Source organism: Mustela nigripes, chromosome 5, assembly GCF_022355385.1.
Source record: "Mustela nigripes isolate SB6536 chromosome 5, MUSNIG.SB6536, whole genome shotgun sequence".
Classification (NCBI taxonomy): Eukaryota; Metazoa; Chordata; class Mammalia; order Carnivora; family Mustelidae; genus Mustela; species Mustela nigripes.
The window spans coordinates 105,430,273-105,447,075 of NC_081561.1; the positions used below are offsets into that span (position 1 = coordinate 105,430,273).

The following is a 16,803-nucleotide window of genomic DNA, read 5'->3' on the forward strand; positions in this document are numbered from 1 at the left end:
GCAAACAGACTTCCTTTCAGCCCCACCTAATATATCACTTTAAAAGAATCCCCCAGTTCTTTCCCATTTCCCAGCATATGTATTTACCATAAATGAACATGTAGGATGGATGGTTTATTGGGCAGAGAGGAAACATGGAAGCAGGAGCAGTAGAATCTTACACATTTCCAGCCCTGGAAATGTATAAGGCTGTCTGCTTAGCCTCGTCCCCACCTTTCCCCAAGTAAGGAAGAGTTGCTCAGCTGATTGTTTGGTCTGGGGTGAGTAACTGGTGGTCTAATGATCAGAGTTCTCGTGTTCAGGCTCACACACTCATAGGCTCTCTTCTTTGGTCCTCCATTGTGCTGCTGGTTGCAGTGAGAAGTCCAGATGCTCTTTTGTTGCTCCATCAAATCATGCCTCTGCTTGTCAGACATTATTTCGATTTCTGGACCAGATGACTGGCCAGAAGATGCTATGAGCCTAATGTGGATTGGGGGTTGGAGCTAAGAAGAAGCTCTACTTAGTTGCTCAGAGGATGCTGCATACACCATCCAACCTAAGTGTTTCTTCACTTTGCACTGGAGGTAATTGGCTAAGCTAATGAAAACCAACACTCCTAGCGTTTTGCACTTGGCTTCCCTGTTACATATGTGCATGCTAGCACTCGTGTCTCAGCAGGAGGAGTGATTGTTGGAGAAGAATATGCATATTTTGGATCCTTTAGCCAAGTATCCCGAACAACCCAGCAACACCTCTCTAACAAGTCTGTTATAGACAATGTCTAAAATAAGAGAGCTGTATTGTTGAGTTAATGTACCTAGGCTATTTATTAGTTCGAATGATTGGGAACTGGCCACATTGTGGAAGCCTACGCGTGTTCACAGGTAGGCCATTGCAAAGGTGAAACTGTGTTCGTCAGTTATTGAAGATATGCAGCATGTACTTTGGAAGCGGTTTTGCACTAATCTATTGCATGGATGTACAGCAAAAGAGAATATCATTCTTCATGGCTCAGGCTAATGTGTTACTACGTGGTTATTAGACACTAGTGCTTATGTCTCTGTATAAAAACTTCATTTTTACAGGATACCATAAGTTTTTATTAAACTTATTCAGTGAGAAGCTTGGAAATTGTGGCAATATTTTAGATCCTGTCATTAATTGACTATATATAGGGATCTAGTTCTTTGTCTTATCAAAGAGAAAGGTTATTATAATTGTGAAGACTATCATTTATGAAAGGTCTGTTACAGGATCATTGGCTAAATCAGAATTTAGAAATGAGGCTCACTTTTTTTTTTTTTAAGATTTATTTATTTATTAGACAGACAGAGATCACTGGTAGGCAGAGAGGCAGACGGTGGGGGTGTGCTGAGCAGGGAGCCCAGTGCGGGGCTTGATCCCAGGACCCAGAGATCATGACCTAAGCCAAAGGCAGAGGCTTAACCTACTGGGCCACCCAGGCCCCAGAAATGAGGCCACTTTAATTTAAGCTAAAATATATATTTAACTGCAGAAGCCATTAAAACCAGCAGGATTCTTAACCATCTTAAATGGATTGGCTGAACAAACCTAAATTTAAAAATCTTATGGCGCCTGGGGGCTCAGTGGGTTAAACCCTCTGCCTTCAGCTCAGGTCATGATCCCAGGGTCCTGGGATGGAGCCCCACATCAGACTCTCTGCTCAGTGGGGAGCCTGCTTCCCCCGCCCCCGCCTGCCTCTCTGCCTACTTCTGATCTCTGTCTGTCAAATAAATTTTAAAAATCTTTAAATTTAAAAATCTCTATATACAGCTTTGGCCTAATAAAATAATTGTTTGCTCTATTTAATAAGAATAAGAGTATTATATATATATATATGGTTTTTTAAAATTCTGTTTATTTATTTGACACAGAGAGAGACATCATAAGTAGGCTGAGAGGCAGGCAGAGAGAAGGGGGAAGCAGGCTCCCTGCCGAGCAGAAAGCCTGATGCAGGGCTCGATCCCAGGATCCTGAGATCAGGACCTGGGCCAAAGGCAGAGGCTTAACCCACTGAGCCACCCAGGTGCCCCAAGAGTATAATATTTTTAAAAAATTAAAATTTTACTTATATCTAAGTTAGCCAGTTGGTTACTCATTTAACATTTCTTTTGTTCCAAAGGAAGCCAGAGTGATATAAATAAAGATTAAAAAAATATATGAACAAAACTATTAGAAATATTTTGTTACAGATAACATACAGTTATTATTATTATCATGGCTGACAGACACAATATAGGTAAAAATTTTCAGTAAATTCAGAAGGAAGAGATAACTGTGATTTCGTGGGGCCATTGTTCCAGAACTTAAGCGTACTCTTTGATGGGACAAACTGCTACTTGTTTTTACCTACAGGACATGAAGATTCGTTGCTCTGATAATTGTTAGTAAAAGTGCATTAGTAATTGCTCATCTATAAAGTTATCTTTGCTGCGACAGATGGCAAAGTTCTTATGTAGCTTTTATTTACAAATATACACGCAACTCCCATAATGTGTCAAAGGCAGCATATCTTTAAGTATATTTTGCTTCTTTATGACTTTGTCAGTGAACTTGCAGGAAATGACAGAGTAGCTTCCTTTTGAGCCCGAGGAAGCAATGTCTATAACCAGAGGCCAAAGAGAGTCCACTGGAGGGAAACTAAAGCCCACAAAAATTAAATACTTATCCATAGCGACCCAGAAAATCATTAAGCACAAATTCTCTGACTCCCGAGACAAGCTCTTTTTTGACCCTCATTTATGACGTCACATGCCTCCCTGTGGCACCTTCTGGGCACGCCTCTCCTGGTGTATGCTTTGGCACAGCTAGCTTTATTGAGGCTGATAACCAGGCCTTGAAATGCGCGTTCCACTTGGCGGTGTTAGGCAGTTTCAGATGTAGGATCTGAACCAGGTCCTTACCACCACATAGCGACTTCAGTCCTTTTGGACAACTTCAGTGGAACAACACTAGAAATTCCTTGCACAGATCATGAGCTACGTGTGACCCCCCAGCTTCTTCTCAGTTCATGTAATCTTTCATCTCTTCTAGGGTATCTGGCCTGGATTGTTGTTCCCATTTATGCTGCCTCATCTCTCAGTGCTTTAAAGAAATAGTTAACTATGCAAACATGAGGATTGCAACAGAGAAATATTCAAAAAGTGTTCGTACCACTTGCTTTAAAAAAAAATTTTTTTTGGCTTAATTGCTCAAGGTGAATTAACGAGATGGCTACGAACTCATTGCAAATGAGATTATGTGAAATCTGTCAACCTAGTCCAGTCTTGCTTCCGGATCCTGTGTTCTTCCCATGGCCGAGGCATCGTTCTTCCTTGTATCCATGGCTGTGTCTGTTAAGACCTTTCATACAATAGCCTCAGAACTCTGGTTGCAATTAGGGTTTTGATTAGCTGTCAGTGATGTCATAGCCATGGTTATTTTAAATCCACTGTGCTAAGTGTTTTCCTTTTCTTAATGTACTGTAGAAATTCCATTGCTTGACAGCAATAAGACACTTCAGGCACTACATTTCAGGGCCAATATTGCACTTCTCATGGAGTTAAGACATTTGGCCTTCAGCCTCGTGACTTATAACACAATCTGAGTTATGCTATAATCACCCAGATATATACATGGCCTGTTGTGTTTTATGGCTTAAATGGAACCTGTCCCAGCGCCTCATCAACTGACAAGGTGGGAATATAGCCCCGAATGACTGTTCAGATTCCCACTGGGAGTTGCTTTTGGTCAGATCTCCTTTTGCTGTTCAGGGGTTACATTGAAACTCTGGAGGTCGGTATATTTACCACACAACAGAAATCAAAACTTCCAGCATCTCAGGTCTCCCTGCCAGACTGCCCAACTTAGGTTGCCAAATATCTCCCTCTCAACACATTTATTGAACTTTAAAACGGCAGAACAGCATTGAATGAAGTCCAGTAATTTTTATAGGATATATTTAAGTCACTAAACTTTGAAGACTATTCCAACATTAATTATAAAGTTTCTGTGTCTGGATAACATATTGTTAACAGTTATTTTGCAAGTGCTAATGGCAAGATGGAAGATTTCCAATAATTTTATTGAGGAAGTAGCAATTAAAATGTTGAGCACTACAGGGTACATACAAAATAAAAATAATTTTGCAAACATGGCATTGTACATCATGACAGAGATGGAGATGTACTCTTTCTTTTCACATAGATATAATGATTTTGCCTTTCCACCTGTTTTTATTCAGAGAAGATCAAGAGGTCTCTTTTTTGTTTGTTTGTTAATATTTAAAGGCAGTGTGAAATGCCAGCGCTCCAGGCTGGCTTGATATTATTTACCACAACATCATGAAATGATTTTAAGACAAGTTGTTATCCATATTTCTTTCAATAACAAATATCATTAAAATGAGATCATTGGCTTTGTGTGACAATTTATGACTCTGGAAACGCATGAGCTGTCTTTTCTAAAGACTTTCAAAGACCTCATCTAGCATGGTTTTCCTCCAGAGCTCTCTTGGGTGACCACCCAGCTTCCAGACTCACCCTACCACAGTCAGCCAGCATCTTCAGGTCATTAGCCTGTCAGAATCCTGACAGCAGAATGATGGACAGCAGGACATGGCAGGTGGGAGGGAGAGCCCTCGAGTACATATGGTGTCGGGCAAGACCTAGAGGATTAAAAGGACTTGCCCATGGTCACACAGCTGGGGAGCATTAGACAGTGCATGTGGACTTGGTCCAGGACTGTGTCATCTTTACCATTGATTGCTTCCAATCATTTTAAATTTAGAGTGAGAATTGTCAATTGTACAATCAAGACAGAATAAAAACAAACTAATTTTCTGTCAGTTTGGTGACATTATATTTTGAAAGGGATTTTAGACCAAGAGCACAGCTGCTTTCCAACTTTACTTGATCACCACTTTCTTTTTTAGGCATATTCTGATTGCTGTATAACTTGGGCCCAGGTTTCCCTCATTCATTTGGTAAAATAATTCTTTTACCTGTATTTTTAATTTTGGTTTAGATCTATAGTTGGAATGCTTATCAGGACTGGCTGATGATATCAACACTATGCTATAATATCACTAAAGGAATTTTTCTGCTAAAATATTTTATTAAGGTTCTGCTTTTGGGGGATTGATATGTACTTCCCTTGGTTTTCCTTTGTGGATCATTTGTTTAAAAACACCTTTTCTCTGAAGGATCACACAAGAGCAGTAGGATCAGGAATGCGTTTTTCTTTTTTCATTCAAGAAAAATAAGCATACAGAAACCGAAGTTATCTAGGAATTTTTCACCCATTTTTGCTAAATCAGAGGGATTTTTGGACACATTTTTATGGGTCAGTCCTCGGAAAGAGAGTAGTTCTTATTAATGGGGTTTCCTCTGTTTTAGCTTATATACTTATGGAATTAATTCTTATATTCTCATATTACCTTATTTACTCAGTCTTATGAATTCTAAATATTAAAGTAGATTATTAGATTTATAATTAATTTTCTTAACTATTTTGTTTAATAACCTATCAATATCAAGGGCATATGAATATCAGTTGAGTAATGCCTTCCTAGAGATTCATAATCCAAACTAAAATACTAAAATACAACCTAAAATACTTCTTTAAGTTGCCATCCTATTAAAAGATTGATCATTAGTTGCTTTATTGCCTCTTATGAGAGGATTTACTATTTGTTATTTATTCCTTAGTAGTTATTCTTTGTTCATAGTGAGTGAATATATGACCACCCCACCTTAGTCTCACAAGGGGCAAATATGTCCTTTCTTCTTATGCTCAATGTGTTATGATCTCTTCACTTAATGGATGTTCAAAAAACTTCTCACAGTCAGGTGGGCAGCTGAAGATATGTATTTAATTCATATATTTTTTCTTCAAGAAAATTAATCCCGATTTTTGAGTCACAGAAACCCTTGCGTTTAGAAAAAAAAATTATTATTGATTATACGTAGATGACATTGAATATTTTTCTGATTTTTCCAAGTGATTTTTGAAATTTCCAGACCATGAAAGAGAGTGAGGCTTCTGCTTAAGAACCAATATCAGGGATAGATAGTAAATGTTAAGTGAATTTCAGCATAAAAATATCACTCTTCTATTTTGCTAATATACCTCAAAGAACATGTACAAAATTGATTTTGAAAGATAAGTTTTTAATGCTAGAAATAAAACTTATATAAATAGAATTTGGTTACAAAGGTGACCCTAGAAAATAAATAACCTTCCTGTTAATGGTTGGGCCCCCTGGGAGCCAATTAGTGAAATCTTAGTGAAAATTTTGTGTCAGGTTCTGAAACAGTTAATGTCTGAAAGGTGTACATTTTTCCCCAGGATGGATGTAAGTGCATCTGATGGGATGAGTGTCGTTAAAAAGAACTTGGAATAACTATTACCTTTACAAGAATTACTGGAAAAAACACAAGTTACCTGTAACTGAAAGCTTTTATCACCAATACTCCGGAATTCTTGCTTCTTTCCTCTTGATTTTGTTTCATGGCCTCATGATGCTGTGGCTGTTCTATCAGATATTAAGCACCAGGGTTTGGACTAGACCCAGTGTAGCCAATGAGAGGCAGTATCCTCTAGAGTTCGATGGTCTGGGCTTTGAAGACTGACTGATGTGGGTTTGGTTACTGTTTCTGCTTTCCATCTGTGTGAAGTTGGAAAATCCAGGTGTATATGACTTCCTCTTACTATATTGCTTCTAACCAGAATGGTAAGACAATTACAGGGACTGAAAGGGCAAACACTTTCAGAATATATTAAAAATATGCATTTTTTAATGGAAAGGACTCTTTATTTCAATAACCCAACAGTCTTGTGAACTTGTCAAATTATCTATGAAGACAGTTTTTGATGATGTTCTTTTTGAAAGAAGGCTAGCAGTGGTGAAGACTTCTAGATGATCAACCAAAGCTTTTCTTCCCTTTCCAGGGCACACAGCCAGATGACGCTTCCCAGACTATCTTATACTGAAGTGTAGCCAGGTGACTGGGCTTTAGTCAGTGGATGGAATAGCAGTGATCTGTAGTATTTCTGAGCTTGGTGCATAAATAACCTCCCATGATAGATTCTCTGTGCTCTTTTCCTTCACAGAAATTGAAGTAGAGGAGTATGGCAACATCAGAAGTTGTGTGTTAAAGCTGGTGGAGCCACAATATGGAAGGAGCCTAGGATCCTGAATCAGTGCCCAGAGGTGAGCCACGGTTAATCAGGAATACTCATTTTGACTGTGCATGAATGAGAAATAAGTGCATGAGGCATTAGAAGCTTTGTTTTTGTTTTTTTTTCTTAATACTAGTGTGTATTACCTTAACTAATATTCTGTATAATTAGTATCTCACATAGAATTTATTTTCTTTCATAATTTATTACATGTTAATATTAGGAGTTCTGCTTATCAGCTTTCAATGATGTCATTGCAAATGAGTGAAACAGTTCACGTTGAATAACTATGTTTATCCATTGGACGATATCATCACTATACTTATTTTTACTGTTTTTTTTTTTTTTTGTCATCCCTGAATTTACCAAAATACATGAGAAGCTTGTCCAATTTCAGTTTTTCTTTTACTGAGGCCATGGATCCCTCCATCCCCACCTTGACACTGGAATTCTGCCTAAAATGAAACAGCAACAGAACAGAGGTCAAGAACTTGGAAGGATTCATGTGGAAGAAACCAGGTACAGCTTGATTTAATATCAGTATTTCATGTGTTCAGAGAGTGGAGTTTCAGGCTACAAGATAACAGCCCATCATTTTTATGCCCTTCCATCTGTGAAAAGCGGTTCCTCAATGCACAGCGTATGAACAACCTAGCAGCTTTTCATTTTAGGCACTATATTCTGAAAAAAAGAGAGAGAGAGAGAGAGAGAGTAAGAGAGATCTTTTGATGCATAACCAAGAACACTTGAAATCTATGGAGTTTTAGAGCCAGACTCATAAAGAATTCAGACTTGCCCCTGAAACATATTGCTAGAGAAAGGTACAGAACACAAATCTTTAAAACGCTGCCTGCTGCATATACAAAACAAAGGTTACGCCCTATACCATCCACCAGTGAAGAAACAAGTGTGTGCATTAAGAGATAATAGAATAGGAGGAGCCACAGGAATAGAATAAGCATTTTAAAGGAGGGGTTTGGCAGGGGGAGGGATAAATAGATGGAACATAAGATTTTTAAGGCAGTGAAAATACTCCGTATGATATTACAACAAGGAATACGTGCCATTGTAGATTTGTCCAGACCCGTAGACATAACACCAAGACTGAATCCCAATGTAAGCTATGGACTTTTGGTGATTATGTGCCAATGTAGGCTTCATCACTTATAATAAATGTACCACTCTGGTTGGGGAGACTGTTAATGGTATAGGCTATGCATGTGTGGGTGTAGGGAGTAGATGGGAAACTTCTGTACCTTTTCTTAATTGAACATAAAATTGCTCTTTAAAAAAGTCTTTAAAATTTTTAAAGAAAAATCCAAGATGTAATATATTAACATTTACAGGGTGAGGTTTTGTTTAAAAAGTATGAATAATAATAATAATAATAATAATAATACAGATAAATCCCATTAAAACAAGTCCCATTGTAAAACAGCAAAGCATAAAATAAGAGGGACCCATATTCTCATATTTCTCACAGAACTCCTGGAATAATGCAAGGCAATAGAAAAACCAGAGGTTTCTATCCCATTCTGTCTTCCTCTCATTCTTGTGGTATTGTATACATCAGTGCAAACCTTGGACTAGGGTTTCTTAGGTACCATCCCAGGTTAGGGACTCATTAAGCAGGGACCTAGCCTCCCATTAAGGTATCCACTAGTACCCATAAGCTATAAAACACTGAAGGACCCTGTGGCAACAAAAAGACCAATTAGTCTGAGGATGGCTCTCTCTCTCTCTTTTTTAAAAGATTTTATTTATTCATTTATTTGAGTGAAATAGAGCACGAACAGTGGGGAAGGGGCAGAGGGAGAGGAGAAGCAGACTCCCCGCTGAGCAGGGAGCCCAAAGTGGGACTGGATCCCAGGATCCTGGGATCATGACCTGAGTTGAAGGCAGACGCCTAACTGACTGAGCCACCCAGCTTCCCCCGATGGCTCTAATAGCTCCAAGCCTAAAGACAGGATTGTTGCCCCTTTTAATGTACTTTTTTTTAAATTTTTTATTTTTTATAAACATATATTTTTATCCCCAGGGGTACAGGTCTGTGAATCACCAGGTTTACACACTTCACAGCACTCACCAAAGCACATACCCTCCCCAATGTCCATAATCCCACCCCCTTCTCCCAAACCCCCTCCCCCCAGCAACCCTCAGTTTGTTTTGTGGGATTTAGAGTCACTTATGGTTTGTGTGATCATCTTTTCAATGGGAAGGCCTTTCTCTGTGAACTCTTTAGGAGTCATAGGAGCGACTTTTCAGAAAAGTAGCACTTTTGTTGAGTCATACCTAAATCATAACAACATGAAAATTTCAACGAGTATAGCTTTTTAAGTGAACCACCTTTCTCCCAAAGATGATTCTATCACATCTCTTCTGTCCCATCTCTCAGTGTAGGAATTGCAAGCCTCTTCAACATGTGATTCAAGTGAATCATGATATGTATCTTTAAAAAAACTCTTAAAATGTAAAGAGATGTATCTTTGAGATGGTCTTTTGAGCTGCCATTCATTCATTCATTCATTCATTCCACTTTAACTAAACACCTGCTATGTTCTAGGTCCTAAGTACTGTAAAGCCCTAAGGAATACATAAACAAAAAACCAATCAAATAAAAACCAAAGCATCCTACAGTTCTTGGATGAAGAAATGAAGTGTTGAATGTCCATCATTTTACTCCATCCTACAAAGGAGGTACTAGTAGGATCCTTATTTTTCAGATGAGCAAACAGGTATAGAGTTGTTAAGTTGCCCATCCAAACTGGGAAAGGGCAAGAGCCCAGTTTGTTCTAGCCTAGCATGTGTGCTTCAATCTCCAAACAATAGTGTCTCCCATGGACTCTACTCTGGGATACTATTGTGTATTCTACTGATGGGGATACATGTGCAAGCAAGTAATTTTAACACATCAAGGATATACAATGTGATACCAGAGCACAGCAGGGAAAGAGAATAAATGTGCACTGGGGAAGTGGGAAAAAGAAGTGCAACGACATGGGAGTTGCAGGATGAAGATTCCGGGACAGATACTCTAAGCAGAGGGGAATTGTGTTCAAACCCAAAAAGGCATGAGCTGGTTGAACGCAGATGAGATTATCAGCATGGAGGTTAGGCTGAGCAGGTAGAGGCCAGAGGCCAGATTATTAAGAATTCTAATTGTACCAATAAGCACTGGGTGATGTATGGAATTTTTGAGTCATCATATTGCATTCTTAAAACTAATATAACACTGTATGTTAACTATACTGGAATTGATATTTAAAAAAAGAATCTAAATGCATAGTATGTTGAAAAGGTCCTTAAGCAGAAATATTAGGTGGATGGCCTCCCTCACTGCCCCTGTCCCCTGCAAACTTTCTGTACTGCTGGAAATGGACAGAATAAGGCAGTGCTGATGGGTGGACAGAAAGATGACCTTTGTACTTTCATTTTTTGTTTTCATTTCTGAGGCTTTATTTTAGATCAAGGAGTGAGATTTATGTCTTGTAGAAGGAGTCATATATACATAAATCCTGATGACATCTTCCATGGCTTCCTTGGGATTCTATGATTTAGTTGCTATGTTGGAAACTTTGTATATATTATTTTATTAATCCTCAAAAACATTTTTTTAAAGATTTTATTTATTTGTTTGACTGAGAGAGAGATCACAAGTAGGCAGAGAGGCAGGCAGAGAGAGAGGGGAAGCAGGCTCCCCACTGAGCAGAGAGCCTGATGTGGGGTTTGATCCCAGGACCCTGAGATCATGACCTGAGCCGAAGACAGAGGCTTAATCCCCTGAGCCACCCAGGTGCCCCAATCCTCAAAAAGATTCTTGAAATGATGCTGCATTTGCATTCTACTGGTAGATATCTATGGGACAAATCTCCATTTCATTAATGGGAAAATGGAGGCTCTGAGACTTTAAAATACTTGCCCAAAATAATAGGACTACATGTAGCAAGGAAAAAGAAAAAGGAGTACCAGTTATATTCTCAGCAAGGAAAATAGAGTTAGATGATATTTGCAACCTTCTAAAAGGCTTCATTGAGATGTGTAGGTCATGGCATATCTGTGTTCTTTCTTAGAAAATTTCAGTACTTCTGTAATCACACTTAATATTTTCAGTCTCCTCACTAAAGAAAAATAAATTTTCAATTAAACTATGAGCTCTAAGGGAAAAATACCATGGGCAAACACAAAACAACTCTCTTGGATTAATAGCAATTTACATAGCAAATCTAAAGAGATTGTGCAGTGCTATCACATAATTTTTTTTCTTTCTTTTTTTTTTTGTATTGTTGTCTGGAACCATACACTGACTGCTTGCCATTCTCTGCAGTGGGAGTTCAGGCAGCATCCAGCCAAAGTAAAATAGATTTTATAAAATCAAATTGATTTTTTTTTTTAATTTTTGCTGTTTGCCCTCAACATAGCACCATTTCTCATATACTTGAGGCTGACCTAAGGTTGGGAAATTTGCCAATCAATTGTTCAGACTTCTTTCTTTATTTTATAATCCATAGGATACTATTGACCAACACAGGAAAACATCTGTTATAAAGAAAGCCAAAAGCTACTAAGAACTTAATAATAGATGGTCACCTTGTCCTTTTTGTAGGCACTCCAGAGTTGAATATTAATTTCAATCAACCCAGTTATCTTTAATTAATTACATTCTTCTAGAGGTTGATGCCTCACGTTGTTCAACTTTTTACAAGGCAAATAGGATAATTTGCCTAACGATTCCAGCATTTGGAGTAGAGCTGGGAGGGAGTTAGCAGATACAGCACCACTCATTTTCACTCCTTAGCAGAGGGTTGAAGTTCAGCCAGAGGTCTTGTAGAATAGGAGTTTTTAGAGGATATTTAGTGAGGTCCCCATTGGAACATTATCTATATCGCAAACAACCGTACATCATTTGGTAATCATGGGCAAGTTTCAGCTTGGGAAAGACCTCATGTTCATTAGCTTTATGTAAAATGGAGAGGTCCCAATTTTGAGAATGCCAGCATACTTCTAGTCTATCAAATCCCTCATGTCAGGCAGGATTATCTAGTGGAGGAGTAGAGAGGTAGGGGAAAGGGAAAGAAGCTCTTGGGCCATGCCTGGACACCAGGAAGTTTTCACACACCCTTCTTGGCAAGGATATCAAATGAAGGTTCCATGGCTTCCAAAATCTATTAAAGCTTTAACACACTCTACTCCTAAGCTCTGTCATTTGCTTTCTCAGTTGAAAGCAGGGATTTAGCTGTCCAACCTGCATGGTGGGGGAGAAAGAGGTCCCAAAGAGCTACCTGCTGCTATTGTCATGAATTCTCCCTGCTCCATACATTCGGGTGTGGCCAATGGGAGCTCAGGAAGCAGTCACGTGTTCAGCTAGCCAGAGAACTTTTGTAAAAAAAAATATTTTATTTATTTATTTATTTATTTGTCAGAGAGAAAGAGAGAGAGAGGGAGAGGGAGAAGGAGAGAGACCACAAGTAGGGGGAAACAGCAGGCAGAGGTAGAAGCAGGCTCCCCAAGGAGCAGGAAGCCCCATGTGGGACTCGGTCCCAGGATCCTGGGATCATGACCTGAGCTGAAGGCAGACACTTAACTGACTGAGCCACCCAGGCATCCCCAGAACACTTGTACAAATGGCCTGACCCTCCAAGCTTGGCTGTAACTATCCATTTCTATTACTTCAGATCTTGTAGCAAATCCTCCTTGCCCTGCTCATTCACTGGCTTTCAAACTCCTGAGGACACAAACCCATAGTAAAAGCCAAAAGATATTTGATACGTAACTACATACAAACATACAACTTATACAAAAATTTCATTAATAAAAGTCAGGCAGGAACAGACAATAGTCTTAGCCACAGTTTTATTGTAAATCTGCGTATCATTAGCAGAGGAATGTACATTGACAGGTAGCTTTGTCCAATAAGAATGCAACAATATAGAAGAGAAAGGGATTTGGAGAGAGAGGGGTTGAGGAACACATGAGAAAACTGGATCCTAGCTTAACTCACAGATTTGAATGACACCCACTGTGGAGAAGCAATGCTCAGAAACTGTACTTTCTGGAGGGGTTGCTTCAAGGGTTCAATCATTAAAACAAACTTCATTTTACCAATGGCTCTTGAAGCATTGAAAACAGGGCGGATGAAGTCTTGCTGGAATTTCATGCAAGTTACCGTCTGACCTCTCTGGTGCTGTCTCAGTATAACAATGAGAAGACAGAGAGAAACAGAAAACATTCACACAGATCCTGCTGGAAGAATGCTCACCCAGCTAAAAGACTGATTCACTGGGAGCTCAAATAGCCAGCCCAGGATGCTATGCAGAAATAAATCTCCGTGGGGAAATGGAAACTGGCTATCTGACACATTTACAGTGTACAATTCGGTCTCTTTATTGGAAGAAATTAATAAAACTCCATTAGAAGGCTCAGAAATAGGGATCTACTTTAGCTTAAATCTTAAACAATATCAGTAACATGGAGAGTTATTAAAGAATGTTTACCTTCCAAAGAAAATAAATGGGTTGCTCAACACTAAAGTCAAACTCCTGAAACAATATGAAGAAACTCAAATTTTGTAGTAATAAAAATTTTAATTTCCAGTAACAGCTAGCAGCCACTCTCTAGCTTAATAGGATTATTATTATTACCACGAAGACCAGTTTGAGTGGAGACTGAGGGACATGGATATTCATGCTTATCTTGCTTTTTCATGGGTGAGCCAATGACTTGTACCTACATAAAGATGTTTATTCCCATTCTTGCAGCATTTCAGCTTCTAAGAATGTATTTAACCCAAGCATATAACCATAAATGTGTTCAAACATTGATCTATATAGATGTTTCTTGCAGCATGGCTTGTAATAGAAATAGTACAAAAAAGAAGCAGAACAAATTTTACTTTGGAAGGGGCTTATATGGCTACTCTCACACCTTTACCTGGTGGATACCAGCCCAGTGCATCCACCTTAGCTCTGAGGTGCTCCCCACCATCATCTCTTACCTGAACTACTGTCACACACCCTAACTGGTATTGGGGCTTCCACAGTTGTCCTTCTCCAAGACATTTTTCAACAGCAGCAACACGGATCTTAAACCATAAGTCAGATCAATGTCATTCCACTGCTTAAATGGTCTTGGGGGCTTTCTGCTGTGCTTGAAATAAAATCTAAACTTGTACCATGTCTTCAAGGTCCCTGCAGGAAATGGTCCCATCTGTTCTCACTTGTTTGTGCCCCCTTTGTTGTTTGGTTTTCATTTCATATTGAAATATAACTTAGAGTAAATGCACAGACAGGTGTGGATAACTTGAATTTTTTTTCATACTTTTTAAATTTTTCAGCATAACAGTATTCATTATTTTTTCACCACACCCAGTGCTCCATGCAATCCGTGCCCTCTAGAATACCCACCACCTGGTACCCTAACCCCCCCCCCCCCCCCCCGCCACTTCAAAACCCTCAGATTGTTTTTCAGAGTCCATAGTCTCTCATGGTTCACCTCCCCTTCCAATTTCCCCCAACTCCCTTCTCTTCTCTAACTCTCCTTGTCCTCCATGCTATTTGTTATGCTCCACAAATAAGTGAAACCATATGATAATTGACTCTCTCTGCTTGGCTTATTTCACTCAGCATAATCTCTTCCGGTCCCAACCATGTTGCTACAAAAGTTGGGTATTCATCCTTTCTGATGGAGGCATAATACTTCATAGTGTATATGGACCACATCTTCCTTATCCATTCGTCCGTTGAAGGGCATCATGGTTCTTTCCACAGTTTGGCGACCGTGGCCATTGCTGCTATAAACATTGGGGTACAGATGGCCCTTCTTTTCACGACATCTGAACTCCTCAAACTCAACACACACAAAACAGACAATCATATCAAAAAATGGGCAGAAGATATGAACAGACACTTCTGCAATGAAGACATATAATATAATTATATAATTATATAATTATAATATAATGAAGACATGGCTATCAGGCACATGAAAAAATGTTCATCATCACTAGCCATCAGGGAGATTCAAATTATAACCACATTGAGATATCACCTTACACACCAGTTAGAATGGCCAAAATTAACAAGACAGGAAACAACATGTGTTGGAGGGGATGTGGAGAAAGGGGAACCCTCTTCCACTGTTGGTGGAAATGCAAGTTGGTGCAGCCTCTTTGGAGAACAGTGTGGAGATTCCTCAAGAAATTAAAAATAGAACTTCCCTATGACCCTGCAATTGCACTCCTGGGTATTTACCCCAAAGATACAGAGGTCGTGAAAAGAAGGATAACTTGAATTTTGACAAATGTATTCACACCTGTATCATGATATAGAACAATTCTGATACCCCAGAAAAAAATACCTTTCTTATTTAAGGGACTATTATCAAGATTTCTATCAAGATAGATGAATTTTGTCTATGCTAGAATTTCATATAAGTAGAAGTGTATGGAATCATCTTTTTTGTGTCTGGTTTCTTGCAAACCACATAATGATTTTGAGATTCATGTATGTTCTTAGTTCTAGGAGTCCGTTCTTTTTTATTGTTGAGTAGTATTTCATTATATACCCCAAGGTGTTAATTTCCTGGCTACCTTTGATAATAGTCTATAATACTCTTGCCTGTACTCATCCATCTCCAGCCATGCTGATCTTTGCTCTCTTGAACAAGCTTCTTTTGAATCATTAGGGTCTTTGCATCAGGCGTTCCTTGTGCATGGAATGCTCTTCCCTCATTCTTGGCATGGCTGTTTTCTTCTCATTTCAGGTCTCAGCTAAAGTCCTCCCTTCCCAGAGAGGCTTTCTCTGGCTGACCTTTATAAAGCACCTCATGTGAGTTTTTCCTATTACTCCTTTTTTTTCTGGTATAACACTGATCATAATTTGCAAGTGTTTTATTTATTTTTCTAGTCACTAGTTCTTTGTTTTCCCTTCCAAAATTTAAGCTCTCTAAAAGCAGATACAAGGTCTCTTCTTCATTACTTGTCCCCAGCACTTATTGGAGTATCTGACATATGGAAAGAATTCAATAAATTTTGGGTAAGACCAACTTGATTCAAATAAATATTAATTATTTAAATTTGAATTATTATTTCAATAGCCACTAATACCCTTGAGGAAAAATATATTTTATAGAATATTTAGGTTAGAAGGCAGTTCAATAGGTAAGTTACATAACAGTATGCATTGCATAAACTCATTTTGATAAAAGTAAAATTTATATGTGTCCGTCTATAATTAAAACATTTACTCTTTCTCTCTAAAAAAATAAATAAATCTTGAATAAAGGGGCACTCTGGATGACTCAGTTGGTTGAGCTATGGACTCTTGGTTTTGGCTCAGGTCATGATCTCGGGGTCCTGAGAGTGAGCCCCACATAGGGCTCTGTGCTCAGCAGAGTGACTGCTTGAGATTCTCTCTCTCCTTCTCCCTCTGCTCCTCCCCCAACACTAGAGTGCACTCTCTCTCTCTAAAAATAAATAAACAATCTTTTTAAAAAAATACCTAGTGGTGTAATTTTTATCTTCTTCATCACGCTTTTTATATTTTCTGGAGTCTATGCAATGAATATGAATGATTTCAATACTTGCAATAAACAATTTATCTTTTTTTTTTAAGATTTTATTTATTTATTTGACAGAAAGAGATC

The 16,803-nt window shown here is 38.6% G+C and overlaps 1 long non-coding RNA gene across 2 annotated transcripts in view; it reads left to right on the forward strand.

Moving 5' to 3' along the window:
- LOC132017440 (uncharacterized) overlaps positions 1-16,803 on the forward strand; it is a 71,124-nt gene that overhangs the window by 38,944 nt on the left and 15,377 nt on the right. For both annotated transcript variants that reach the window (XR_009404279.1, XR_009404280.1), the window contains exons 2-3: positions 7,096-7,195; positions 7,547-7,683. This is a non-coding gene — a long non-coding RNA (uncharacterized LOC132017440). The remainder of the gene's footprint in view (positions 1-7,095; positions 7,196-7,546; positions 7,684-16,803) is intronic.